Source organism: Centrocercus urophasianus, unplaced genomic scaffold (assembly GCF_019232065.1).
Source record: "Centrocercus urophasianus isolate 14NV4802_14NV808 unplaced genomic scaffold, USGS_Curo_1.0 seq_12, whole genome shotgun sequence".
Taxonomy (NCBI): domain Eukaryota; kingdom Metazoa; phylum Chordata; class Aves; order Galliformes; family Phasianidae; genus Centrocercus; species Centrocercus urophasianus.
In genome coordinates this window covers 18,535,132-18,550,435 of record NW_024884364.1, presented here as the reverse complement: position 1 = coordinate 18,550,435, position 15,304 = coordinate 18,535,132, and positions in this window count along the sequence as shown.

Below are 15,304 nucleotides of genomic sequence, written 5' to 3'. Positions count from 1 at the left end.
TGGGAACATATATTTGTTCTTTTCTTTTTGTTCTATCCAAGCATCAGTAACTCTTGAAATCAGACAGCATTAAGATCAGAAAATAATCAGTGAAGTACTTTAAAAATATTTGTAAGGAAAGGAAAGTACTAGTTACAGAGCACAGTCTGTTAGACAACAAATTACTAAATTATATTAAGATTGAATGTTTGAGATCAGAGACAGAATAATTAGCTGAGCCTGCAGCCAAAGAAGGAAAGAATAATGACCTATGTGCAACATACATAAAATACTTATTTTCATTTCCAGAGAAAAAGAAGGGGCCAACTTAAAAAGTTACTGGGATTTTATGTCTAATCAATTTCAAGTGATGTACAAGATACACTAATCTTTTGACTACTACCTGTACATCAAGATTTTTTATATTTGAAGACATGACATAATAAAAAAATTACCAGAAGAATTTAATAAGGGAAAGAATAAGCAATGAATCAGTACTTCAGTGATTGATCTTTCAAGATCTGGTGAAAGTCTTTGGTTATCTTTTACTTTAACATCAGTTCATTGTATGCTATACCTCAAGAGAAATGCTCACAGCTAATACAAACAGGTCAAAGTACAAGGGCTACTCCAATAGTAGCATCTCTAATTTTATTATGTTGGCCCTCGATGTCACAGGCAGATGTTGGAGGTATGGCAGTGAAGGTTGAACCCTCCAACCAATATTCTCTAACATTTTGCTGTTGTGTGATGGCAGCAGAGGGGAAGTTGACATGGAAGTGCATATGGAACAAAGATGTATCACTGAATTCTTCCATTTGGAAAAAATTATACCTACTGACATTTAACCACGCTTGCTGAACATTTGCAGAGTGGATGTGAGCACAGTAAGGACATGAGCAACGGGTTGCAGCATTGATGACAGTGACGTGAAAGACAAGCCATGCTCAGGATGTCCATGCAGATTTTTTTTTTTTTTTTTTTTTAAACAAGTGCAGCATGCAGGCTCTTGTTCATCACGGGTGAAAATGCTGTTGTAGTTTCCACAGAAATAAACAGGAGGTATTACTTTCTTGTTGATCTACATACTAATATAATATAATAAAGTTTCTTTAGATATGTTCCCATGATCTGGCTTTTATAAGCATATGTCCAGCTCCCACCATTGTTGTGGAGTTTGGTGTCTGCTCACACACAAACCCTCCTCGGGTTTATGGTACTGAAACATTATTACATATTCAGAGAATGCCAAACTAAAGCACAGCAAATCCATGGAAATCTAAGCTTTGGCTTCATTATGTCTAGTCTCTCATTGCATATGCAAGCACTATAAAAATCAATATTTTTTTTTTTTTTTATTAAAAAAAAAAAAAAAAAAAAAAAAATTGTATACTCAGTAAAATGGTTCAGTGTTCTATATCCATGGGAGAGGGGAATGAGGATATTAAACTGCTCATTTTTTGCTGTCCATATATCCACGATTACACAAATAGAATAGCTTTACAGAACAGAGAGATGGAAGATCATATACCCATACAGAGAGCATAATCCTTAGGTATTCAAAGATAAAATTAAGCTGTAAGTCCTCCATCTCTGACACACTCTCACAGTATGATGTTCCAGTAGGAAAAACATAAGCAATCCATGCTGTAAATAAACTTAGCAGAAATTTGAGAATGGACTGAATTGGATGAAATTAACTGTCATTCTTAACAAAGGCTATGCTGTTCAGAGGAAACTAAAAATACTATTCTTCAGTGACTTCTTGAATTCACAATAACTTGATGTTTATATTCTTCCCTCTCTCATTCCTACCTAAACAAGCCCAGTTCCCTCAACCTTTCTTCACAGGAGAGGTGTTCCAGCCCTCTGATAATCACGGAGGCACTCCGTTCCAAAAGCCCTGCATCTTTCCTGTTCTGAGGGTCCCACGCCTAGACACAATACTCTGGATGGGGCCTCACAAGAACTGAGTAGAGGAGGACAATCACCTCCTTCTCCCTGCCATCAGGAGATAAATTAACCAGGATTTAATATCAATAAGTAACACTCAACGAAAATTCAAATAAGCTGGAGCCCGGAACATTTTTTCTTTTCTGAGAAGCAGAGCAAGTTTCTCAGTTTTCCTCTTTCTTGGCCTAATGTTAAGCTCTTGTGTCTCTCTAGCTACACTCCTTCTTCAGTTATTGGAGAATTAAGAACATATCTGACAGTGCAAATGGTCTGAGGAACAGTAAAAGGAGAATTATAGACACTTGAGGAGGAAGAACTACTAAAATTATAAGCTCCCAATTTGCCTGTTTTTGTCATCTGCTAGAAAACAGAATGACTCTGTCAACATATCTCTCTTTTTCTCCCATGAGCAAAATGTGTTTATGAGGCTGGCTGGATGAAAATAAGCTTTCTGAGAGCACAGATTTGTCCAGAAAAACATAGCAGACTAGACTGAGAGAAGGTATATGCAGATCATAATTTTTGAGTGAAAGAGGACAGAATTCAAGCACCAACAAGCACTCTTTAAAGGTCAGACTTGCCATTGACAACATGAAAACAATGATGAGTTTGATCTCAACTTGATCAATAGGAGATATAAATAAGTACTTTAATATTTGCTTCTGATCACAATAAGTAGCCAGACATGATCAGTGTTTTCAAATACTAGAAGTTAAAAGTTAGGTAACTACAGGCACTTTATTAATTCACTGTATCACTATACCATCAGAAGAGGGGTGGCCTGCAGGGAGAGGAAGGTGATTATCCCTCTCTACTCTGCCCTAGTGAGGCCCCATATGGAGTACTGCATCCAGGCCTGGGGCCCCCAATGCAAGAAAGTCTGGGAACTGTTAGAGAGGGTCTAGAGGAGAACCTGGAGCACCTCCCCTACGAAGACAGGCTGAGGAAGCTGGGCTTTGTTCAGCCTGGAGAAGAGAAGGCTGCAGGGTGACCTCAGTGCAGCCTTTCAGTACCTAAAGGGAGCCTACAAACAGGAGGGAGTCAACTATTTGGAAGGGTAAATAACAGCAGGACACAGGGAAATGGTCTAAAGTTGAGGGAGGGAAGACTCACATTCGATACTAGGGGGAAGTTCTCTACCGAGAGAGTGGTGAAGTGCTGGAACAGGGAGGTTATGAATGCCCCATCCCTGGAGGTGTTCAAGGCCAGATTGGATGGGGCCCTGAATAGCTTAGTCCAGTCTTAGATATGGGGGTTTGTAGCCTTGCCTATGATAGGGGACTTGGAGCTTGATGGTCCTTGAGATCCCTTCTAACCCAGGCCATTCTATGATTCTATGATCATGAAAATCAGGAGAGTAATATTTTTTTTTCTTAAAATGAGGAAATGAGGTATTGAGTATTTTAAAATTCTTGGGGAGATAATGTGATAAAATCATTTATCTGCCTTTAGGAAAAGAGCACACTGTTCCCACCCAGAAGTTACATGACAATGTAACACATCTATTCTATTCAGTTATGTCCTACAGTATCTACAGATAAATAGTTTTCTCAAGCATCATAAAGTGAAAAAGAAATCAGAAAATCTGTTCTTTAGGATCCCATAATAATATAAATAAAATCTCAGCTCTGCATTCAATTTTTGATGTCTCTTTTCTTCTGTCCTGCCAACTCTATGCCCAATGCAAAAGTCTTATTTTATGCTTATAGCTTACACTCCTCATCTTAGTATGGTCTCAATTTTATTTCTTATGCTAACTTGCAGAAGATAACATGGTGTCCTAAAGTAAAAGCATGCTGTTCTAATGGCCAGTATTTTGTCTTGATCCTGTATCTGCATTATCTTCTTAGAAGAATTTTAATGTTAGATTATGTTAAAGATCTCAGATGCTAAGGATCAGACCTTAGGAGGAATTAAGCCGAAGCTTTTTTTTTTTTTTAAAAAAAAAAAAAAGGAAAAAATCATGTGCCCAAGCTGCCTTTGTGGCTGAGACACTTCAGAGTATGTAAAAAGAAATGGATTAAGTCTATCATTATTTGCTTCTTATTCATTAGTTTGATTTAAATCATAGAATCACGGAATCATCAAGTTTGGAAAACACCTTCAAGATCATCAATTCCAACCATGAACTCAGCCAACCGATTCCATCACTGAGCCATGTCCCTTGATGCCACGTTCACCTATCTCTTAAATACTTTTAGGGATGAGAACTCCCCTCACTTCCCTGGCAGCCTGTTTCAATGTTTAATCACCCTCTTGAAGAAGTGATTCTTCCTAATGTCCATATACATCTCCCCGAGCACAACTTGTGAGTATCCTCATGTTTTCACTTGTTATCTGGGAAAAGAGAATGAAACAGCCCTCCTTGCTACCTCTTTCCAGGCAGTTGTAGAGTCTCCCCTCAGTCTTCTCTACTCTAAACTAAATCCCAGTTCCCTGAGCTGCTTCTCACAAATTTTTGTTCTAGTTTGTTCATCAGCGTCATTCCTTTTCTTCGCAAATGCTGGAACAACTCAATATCCTTCTTGTAGTGAGATGCTCAAAACTCACCAGTTCTGAGTACAGGGGAACAATCACTTAGTCCTGCTAGCCACAGCATTCCTGATGCAGGCCAGGATACCATTGGCCTTCTTGGCCACGTGATCACACTGCTGGCTCACATTTAAGCCAACTGTCAGCCAGACCCAGGTCTTTTCTAGAAGGCAGCTTTCTAACTGTTCTTACACAAGCCTGTACCATCACATGGGGTTGTTATGACTCTAGTACAGGACGTGAAACTTACTGTCATGTAATGGCACGTGACTGGACTCAACTCATTGACCTACCCCACCCAAATCCACATGCAAAGCCTATCTTCAGGAATATCTACAGTTTTGCCTAATTCGGTATGTCTGCAGACTGCAGATTCAATCCCGTCATCCCATCAACCAGATAACTGTTAATAGCATTCAACAAAAGCAGTCCTGGTACTGAGCAGTATGCGATGCCAGTGATGACCAGACACCAACTGTATTGAACATCATCTACCACGACTCTCTGAGATCAGCCAGACAGCAATTTACTCTATAACCTTCCCTGGCACCAAGTTCAGACTGGCAGAGTTGCAATTCCCTAGATCCATCTTCCTGTCCTTCTTGTAAATTGAAGTCACATTTGCTAACCTCCCGTCTACTAAGACCTCCACATTTAGTAAACTATTGAAAATGCCAGCTCCTTCACTATTCTTCGATGAATTCAATCCAGCCCATAGACTTATGAATAGTTCAAATGATGTAGTAGTTCACTTATCTGCTACAAGTTTCTCATGGAATTACACAGCGTTAATCTTGTTTCATGTAATGGTCTTCCAACCAAAGAGGCTGGGTGCCCTGAGGACAATTGGCCTTATCCTTGAAGTGAATGTTTACCTCTGTGGTAGAAATGCACAAGCTTTGCAAATTAAGTATAAGTACATAATAAATGATGAAAAAAAAAAAACTGGAAATCTAAATATAATATGGAAATATTTAAAATTCAACTGACGCTTCAGAAATTGTTACTTTAATTGTTCTAAAATAGGAGATTTCTTCAACTATTAGTTGCCTAGTAACCCTACCTCATTAGAATCCAGGGACTATTATGTCATACTTCACCTATGCAGGTCTTAATGCATACAATAAAATAGCCCAATATAATATATCACTGTAGATAAGGTATACGCTATTATATCCTGCCATGACAGTACATTTTTGAACAAAAATATGTCCTATTTGTAACTGCACATGTAATTGGTTTGAGATGATTATAGCCCATCAACAGTACTGTATGGGCCCACTAGGAAATTAGTTCACTACTATTTCTTAACTTCAAAAGATTTACATGAATTTGTATTCAAACTCTGGCTATTACGAATGTACCCTCAAGCTTTGATTGCTATGAATGCCATTCTATTTAAAAGGCTGAGAAGAAGAGAAAAAGCTGACCACCAAAGAGTTAAAAATAGGCAATGTTGTGGGGAAAAAGAGCAATTGAAAAAGATTTTACACCTACCATGAAATTTACAGTTAAGAAATGTTCTAACATTTCTTAACTAACAGGTTTTTCCTGTAATTTTATCAAAGATTAAAGCAATTGTTAGTGAAATACATGAAGGTGCTGTAGCAGTGACTGAGAATATTATTTTCACCATAGAGTCTATAAGCTAGGGAAGACATGAAAATGTTCTTTTAAGACAGTTCATTGAGTTATTTTCTTTTTAGATATGGATGCAAAGGAAATACAAGATATCACTCTTACAACATGCTTTGCAAACTTTTATCAGTCTAATACATTCCCATTTAGTTTACAGACACCAAGGATGGCAAGAAATAGTTCCATTTTTAATTTTCTTTTAAATATAGATGTAAGGTACATTAAACATTTTAACTTTATGTATATACTCATTTTTTGATGAAGATGTAGCACCTCAAACCTAAAACTTCCTTTCTGCACATGCAAAAATAGAAATAACCATACAACATGAAATGCCTCGAATCAATCTATGATTTAAGTTCAATATGATCAAGTTTATGATCCTGGAACATCAGGAAATGACTAAGCAACTTGCTAAATATATATTGGTGTTAGCAGAGTAGCAATATTCAAAAATCTGTAGATGTTCCACATGCTTTGACAGATTCCAAAACCAAGCAATGGCAACATGAAAATATTAGAAGAGCTAACTACATTTATTTTGTTTAATTATTTGTTTAGTTATTGGTTGTGGGGAGGTAGGAACTGTTTGGATTTCTTTTTAACCTTTTATTGCTTTCCTATTCCTTTTTCCAGAATAAAATCTCATTCATTATTGATGTAACTGGTATGACTGTTTATTTTTTTTATACATCAACTTTGCTTTACTAGATTCTTCCTTTTTTTTTTTTTTTTTTCCTTTCTTTTTTTCCCCATTGATCTCAAATATTTCAGTTGTGTCATCCTACATCAAGCAATAGTATTAATTATCTGAGTACATGCCTTCTTTCCTTCCTCTCCAAAGATAGCTGGCTGGCTGATATTCGAGGAAGAATAATAAAGCATGAGTATACAGCTCTAATATTTAAAAAAAAAAAAAAAAAGAAAAAAATAGAAAATCTGGTAAGAATGTTCCATGATGGACTCTCAAGAGTTTATGCTTTTACTCTGCAGAGACTATTGCAGACAGTTGTGCTTTTACTTTGCTGTAGTCCAAGCAAATACGTGAGCCACACACCAAAGATTTTATACTGCAAAAATAAAAGTCTGTTCTCCAATGACTTCAAATTGAATAGATGACTTACACTCTACCTTAGTACATCTAAAATATGTACTCACAGATATGAAGCAAGTTCTATAGTTATAACCTCCGTCTCACCACTTGTTTAATATTTTAGGAGAAAAGTATAATATTTCCAACATTCCATTGAACCTCAGTCTGATCCTCACAGATTATACACTGTCAGAGATTATTCTTTTACATCATTGTCTCAAAGCTTGCTGGGGACATAGATGAACAAGTCCAAGCAAGTCCTGGACAAGGGTTGCAAAATCCTTTGTCTGGAGAACACTGATGGACAAGTCCTGGGCAAGGGTTGCAAAATCCATAGTCTGAGGGACACAGAAGGACAAGGCCGGGGGCAATGAGAGAGGGAGATAAACTGCAGTTTAATGGCCATGAAGCAGTCTTTTGTGTGGGCTTATCTCGAGGGAGATGGCTGTCTCAGGCGGTGCTGCACATGACTGTTACCCAAGTGCCCAGGAATGCCATGCTGGCAGAAGAAGGATAAAAAGGGGACCTATAGACATGAGGTTGAGGTTTTCTGGCAACAGATTCCTCATGAAGAAGAAGAGGTTTCTGCCATGAGAAGCCTCACGACCTCCCTCTCTCCCGCCTGGACTTGCTCTGCTCTCTACCACAGTGCTGAAAAAGAACAAAGGTGTTTGCCATCAGATTCCTCGCTACAGAATTCACGCATGCTACCTGCTACCTGAATCCTGCTGCTTTCTCCTGGATTGGCTCTGTGACTTCTTCCTGCTACCTGCTTGCTGCTCAAGGCCAGTCACATTGCTGCTTTCCCTGCCTGCTGCTTTTGCCTCGGACCTTCAAAATGTTGTGCAAGGGGATGCTGCTGGATCCTGGTGATGACTCTCCCCGCTTTTCTTGCTTCTTTCCTATCTTTTCTATAGCCCTCCTTCCCTTCCCCATCTCCCTGATTAGGATTTATAATAAACTGATTGGACCAACATTTGAACCATTGTTTCTTAATCTCATGCTGGGTATACAGATATTAAAAGAACCTCCTTCCTCTCCCTCCTATAAATTGGTGCGAGACATACATACAAATACTTAGGCCTGATATTCATGACACAAAAGAAGAACATTATAAAGTGGCTAATTGGACAGAGAAAAGTAATCCACAGATATCCTTGGAAAAGTCAGGAAGTCTGGAGGTGAAGAGCAATAAAACTTTTCTTCACAGCTCTTAGCCACGTGCCTAATATTAATATATTTTAGCTTTACTCATTTCTATGATTATAAAATACGTACATTACATTAAATGCATGCCTAACTATTTGTCTGCTTGGGACCATAGAATGATTCTCATATTCCTCTGTGTTACAAAAAAAAAAAAAAAAAAAAAAAACCAAAAAGCCAAATCCAGTCGACAAGTTTTACTGACAGCAGTCATCACTTGATGTAAATGAAACCTCAGAACCTGTTTTGTTTTTGAGGAGTTCACTATTTTTTTTTTTTATCAAAAAGACATCAGCAAAGCAATCTGTTTATATAGGAAAAAAAGTGTTAGCATGGTAAATGAGAGGTGTATATAAAAACGGAAACATCTGTGCTGAGCAGTCACTTGAAAAATAACCATGCAATAACTTTAGAAATTTCTCCTTTGAGTCTAGCAGACAATTAGTTATTTGAAAAGAGGCAGTTGTAGAAAACACATTGTTTTATATTTTGCTATTCTATGTTTCTGTTTTGCTACACTTCTAACCTTCTTCACTTAAAAAAAAAACTTAAGTAATTTAAATATAAATATTTTGAGAGAATCTGACATCGTTGAGTAGTTTTCCCTATGCTTAGTTTTAGCCATTAGAAGAGCAACATATTGTAACATTAAATTTAAAAATATTTATATCAATATCTTGCACGAAAAGAATTTAAATGCATTGCAACTAATTGAAAATATTTCTTTAAAATATTTAAAATTAAAGAAATAAAATTATTGATAGCTACTTATTATGAAATAATTAACACTAATTTTGTTTTCTGCATTTTAAGAGTCAAAATCTTTTTATCAATAGTATATGCACACTGCATTGTGATAATTATTTCTAAACTATATTTACTTCTCAGAGTACTTGTAAGTTATAGAACTATTAAAGTTACAAGAGAATAGAAAAATAAATAATAGAGATAGAATATAATTTCATTACTTCACTGTGGTTCACTTTTAACCATCATCTTATTAAGAGATTAGTATATTTACAAAATAGCATCATGACTATTTAATGAAAAATGCATAAATTAAATTGAGTTGGGGGGGAAAAAGCATCAGATGAAGGAGATTTATCTTGAACTGTGATGCAAGAATCTGGACTTTTAAAGATGATATGTGAAAATATGCATGTCAGACAGCACAGTTCCTCCCTCAAACACATAGCATCTTGGTCCATGCTAAGCCCTGTTTGAACACACTTAATTCTCACTGTAGCATTCTGATGTAAAATTGCTGTCAATCAGCACAGGAAGTGATGGGTAGTCAGCTAGTGGTGATGACTATACTGAAAAACAGTGTTCAGCTGAGAATTTTCTCTTATATAGTGTTATTGTGCTCTTTGTATCTGTTGTAGTTTCCATGGAAACAATTAAGGGGCATTAGTTTTGCATCAACCTACCTATTTCAGAATTCTGTTAGGGACAACAACCAAAATTGAAATATCTATTACTGGGGGCTCCTTGCAGACTTTTGTTTTTCCTTGTTATCAGGAAGCTCAAGAAGCTCATCAAGAAGCGTGATATGCTGTTCAAATACATCAATAATATTATTAAACCTAGTGCAATAAAATCTACTCTTTTGTTTTTCTCTCTGTAGTAAAATGCATACATTTGTCTTTAGTTTCCAGCAGTATGACCATAGCAAACAACATGGACTAAAATTTCACACTCAGTAACCTTTCCTTATGTTATTCACACCACTATTCTCTTCGGTTTTGCTCCTTTAGAGCTTCCGTAGGTTATTCTGTGTCACTTCACTTGTCATCTCTGGTAGATAAAGCTGTTCCACCCTGAAACTGGCTCAAACCAACTGTGCATACTTGAGTCCACCTACAGCAAGAGCCTTGTCAGTTAGTGCTGGAAAGAATCAGTTCTCCTAGAGGGCAGAATGGGATGACAGGAAATTTTCAGGTCATGCAAAAAAAAACCCAAGGCTATTTGTAGGGCACTTTGGGAATTATGATAAAGAAAAAGCCAAACCAGAGTTCATACAAACAAAAGGATTCAAGCTTGTCAGTTAAGGCTTGTGTATAATCAATAGATATCAAGATGTTATAATCACAATATAATCAAGAGAGTTAGGCAGAGTAGACAATGATAACAAAAAGAGAATAAGAGGAAGAGCTTACCCTTCAGCTAAGCTCACCAAAAAACACCAAGAGAGGTGATCTCCAGAAGAGATCCTTCCCCTCTGGTAGCCAGCTCTTAAATAGGTCTAGGAGGGCTGGAGCCAGGCTCCACCCCTTCCGGCAGTACAGGTGAATTGCCTTCACCTGTGTTCCTGTGGCTGACTCATGGCTCGCCTCAGGTGATCAATCAGAGGTTCAGGCCGTGACTCAGCAGTTCCCATACAGCTTGCCACTAAACGAAATAAGAATATTTATAATTAAAAACACTTTGCATCAGTCACCCACAATATAGTAGAAGAAAGAAAAACCATATTTTGAAAGAGGGGTAATCCCCTTCAGGTGGCCATAGCTATATCCCCTCAAAGAGCTACACCGAGATTGAGCACCACAGTTTGCAGCATTGAGGAGTGATGCCTTAACTACTCCTTGTCAAACATTGGAAGAGCTGCAGCTTTAAAGAGAATAAAATTTTGAATACAGAAAACAGGCATGTAATTCAAGCACTCAAATAAACTATCATCTAATAGGAATTAGATGTGTGGTGGGAAGGGACTACATAAATTTTCATCATTAGCTGTGGGAGATGAGACAAAATAAAACCACATTCCAGAGAAGCTTAAGATCATCAGTTTTCTCTTTTACTGAAGTGGACCAGGAATCACCAGTTAAAGCAGTAACTTCCAAAACAGGAAACAAAATCTAAGAAGCTGTAATATCTTAAACCTCTCAAACATGAGACCATACGTGTTCCTGTGATTATGTCTGCAGTGCTCCATTCCAAATATCTTGAGGTTGGAAAAGTTTCTTAAGATCATATACTTCAATTGGCTTCAAATATATTAATAGCAATGCTTTGCTTTCACTTAAATCTTCATGCTTTTAACAAATTAATCCTCTTAACATCCCTGTTGGCTACATAGGCAAAACTTTCCTGTTCTGTTAAACTGAGATAAGAAGTGCCTTGCCCAAGGACTTGCCACAAGGACTGGACAAAGCAGGGTTAAAACTGAGTAAACAGCAACTCTTATTTATGCTCCAACTAGACTTCATTCTTTAGTTTATGTTAACCGTTAACACAAAATATGGTAAAAAAAAGACATGCATCTTTTTTTCCATTAATATTCCTGCTAATGCAAAGATGAAATACTTCACAAAATCTGTATTTTCTCTCCACTCCTTGTTTGTAGGGAAAGTGATTTTGAAATTAAAAAAAAAAATAAAAATTGAATTTGGTATTTTTGTACTTTAAATGGTACAAAAAGAAGGTACATAAGAGAAATGTAAAAATATATGCCAAACAAGGTCATGAAATTAAATAGTTTTTTTCATTATGTCAGCTGTGAATTCAAGTATGAATATTTGATGCCCTCCATTTTCATTGGGTTCTTTGACCATGGAGGAGTCTACTCAGCACCTGGCCTGAGGTCTGCAGATGGGTATCACCTGTTTTGAAGGGGGAAACGGTTCCTTGCCCAGGAGCTAGCAGGACTTGTAGAGAGGGCTTTAAACTAGATATGAAGGGGGAAGGGGATAAAACCAGGCCCACTAGAGATGAGCCTGGCAGAGTGGTAATGGGATTAGGGGTGAGGCAAGGGGCTCAGCTGAAGTGCATCTACACCAATGCATGGGCAACAAACAAGGAAAGTTGGAAGCCATTGTGCGGCAGGCAAGATATGACATAGTTGCCATTACAGAAACATGGTGGGATCGCTCCCATGACTGGAGTGCTGCAATGGATGGCTGTAAACTCTTCAGGAAGGATAGGCAAGGAAGGAGTGGTTGCAGCATGGCTCTCTGTATTAGAGAGTGCTTTGATATTAGTGAGCTTGCGGCTGGGGATATAAGGTTGAATCCCTATGGGTAAAGATCAGGGGAAGGGCTGATAAGGCAGATGTCCTGTTGAGTGTCTGTTATAGACTGCTAAACCAAGATGAAGAGACAGATGAGAAGTTCTACAAGCAGCTGGCAGAAGCTGCGAAATCACCAGCCTTTGTCCTCATGGGGGACTTCAATTTCCCCGACATATGCTGGGAATACAACACAGCACAGAAGAAGCAGTCTAGGAGACTTCTGGAGTGTATGGAAGATAACTCTGTGATGCAGCTGGTGAGAGAAGACAGGAGACGTTGCCCTGCTAGACCTGCTGTTCACAAACAGAGAAGGTCAGATTGGATGGGGGGCCCTGGGCAGCCTGGTTTAAAAGTATTAAATGTGGAGGTTGGTGGCCCTGCATGAGGCAGGGGATTGGAGATTCGCAATCATTGAGGTCCCTTTCAACCCTGGCCATTCTGTGATTCTGTGATTTTGTGATTTCTTCTTAGGTACAAATGGAAGAGGGAATCCACAAGAGGAATCAAAACACATGGTTGTTTCCAAATGTCTTTTATGGAACATAATTCAGTTATAGAACTGATACAGCTGAAAGACAATCCATAGAGTACGTACTTCATTTCAAACCAAAGAATAAAAGCAGATATCTTACTATTAGAAAACTTCTGAATTGAGAGAAGAAATTAGATTAGATAATACTATTTTGGACAGAGTTACCTGTTTTTCATTCTTAGGCTTGCTTTTGTTAAGAAGTATCTGTCAATTGTTCCTATGGACTGTCTGACAAAGTTACTTTACTGTATGTGAAGTATTGTATTGTGACACTCATAATTGCAATGTCTAATATTTGGTGTCTGGATCCTGGTGAAGATCCTGTTATGACACCAAATGGCATCAGAAGGGATGTCCACAAGTGCCACAGAGAAGGCTGTTGCTGATGGGAGACCTTATGCTCCACTGAACTGTCTTTTGTACAGTGACTCAGAGTAACACTGTAATGGATAGGTTGCAGAATCAGTAGCATCCTTGCCATTGACTTCTGGTCTTGATTTCTAGAATAATTACAGAATAATGCAGAATTACAGATGTGTTGAGAACATTTTTTCCCCCAACTTTGTGATTACACACTGTTGGACTACATTGTTCAAATAAGGTTGGGAGAGGAAAGGAAAATCAGATGGCAGATAAAAACTACAAACCTATTCTGGGAAATACAGACTGAAGAAATGCGCAGAGAGGAATTTCATGACGTTCAACAAGAGGAAGTCTAGTGGCAGGCCAAGAGGCAATTTCACAGACTGAAATGCAGGAGGTATCATCTGAACACCAAAAAACACTTATTTTCCTTTGCAGGTGACTAGACAATGACACAGGTTGCCTGGAGAGTTTGTGGAGTTTCCTTTCTTGGAGACATTCAGAAATCACACGGACATGGGGCTGGGCATGCAGCTCTAAATGGTCTTGCTGACACAGGTTGGATCACATGGGTTCTGGAAATCCCTTCCAATCTCAACTATTCCGTGATTCTGAAAATTCATTTCACTCTTCATGCCCCTAATATTTTGCAGAAGGAAAAGATGGGTCAAAACCCTCTGAAAGAAAGATGGGAATTTGATGTGAGCTGAATCTTTGGAGTTTCAGTGATGAAGATTAACATATAAAAGCACAGTCACTTAACTTACTTAATTAAATCCCAGCCTGGCAGTTGTATGGTCAGCTTATTCTGAATACTGCCACTAGATGAAATTCTGAGAAGTAGTAGAACATATGCTCTGAGGACATAACTGGGTCTAGCAATAAGAACTACGCTCTTAGGCCCTACAATTATAAATTTTCTAACTATTTTCTGAAATACATATGGGAAAAAAAGGTAGCAATAAGTACTGGAATAAATCTCTTCAGAGCCCAAGTAAGACACTGCACTCTTTGAAGCAAAAGTGCCTAAAAGTCTTATTCCGCACTGAGAAACACTGCCAAATAAGGGACTTATTTTTACTGCTTTTGCATTTCTTCAATCAATTTGGACAAATGCTGTATCACACTTCAAAACTACAAAAATAAGAAATTCCATTGTTAGTAGTGATATTTTTTTTCTTGGTTAACTACTGAGTTTAGAGGCAAAAGGTACTCTAATAAGGTTTGTAAGCACTTGCTTCTTCAAGCACTTAACTGTGAAATCACTTAATATCTGAGAAGGATATTCTTGTAATATAACGCAGCAAATGAAAAAGCAACTGCAGATGTAAAGCAGATTAGACGAGCAGATTAACTTCACAATTTCATGGAGCCAGTATCTAGAGGAAATGTTAAAAAAAACCTCTTCTTCTATATTATTGGTATAGTTTTATAAAGAAAGCATACTAAAATAGAAGATGGATTACACTGTAACATACAATATCTTGTGATTACAAAGGTGTCCACTTCATAAATCTATAACATTCAGATTACATCAGTATGCACTGTTAGGAAAGAAATTTAATTTCATCCTTTCTAATTAGGGTATTTTAGAAAGAAGCAGATTAAAGTAGGATAGGAAGGACAAATACAATTGCAGTCAAAATTTAGGAACCTAATCTGGGATTTCATTCTGCGTCCCTTTTTTCCCATTTCTTTTCCAAATAAAAAGCTATTTTCTATAGAAGAGAAGAGAACAACAACAACAACAACAACAAAAACCACTACTATCACAGTGGAGATGAGGAGAAATGCCTTTGAAAATCTGACCATTCATAAAATCATACAGAAAAAAAAAGATTCGAAAATTCATATAGAAAATTCCTAAACAACTGATGACGCTTGCAAAGAGAAAGAAAAGGCAATATTATTTGCATGCTTTATGCTCCACAGAATGTGAATCCAAATAGAAAAACACAATTAACCTCAGGATCTTACAAACAGCATGGGAATTAAAGAA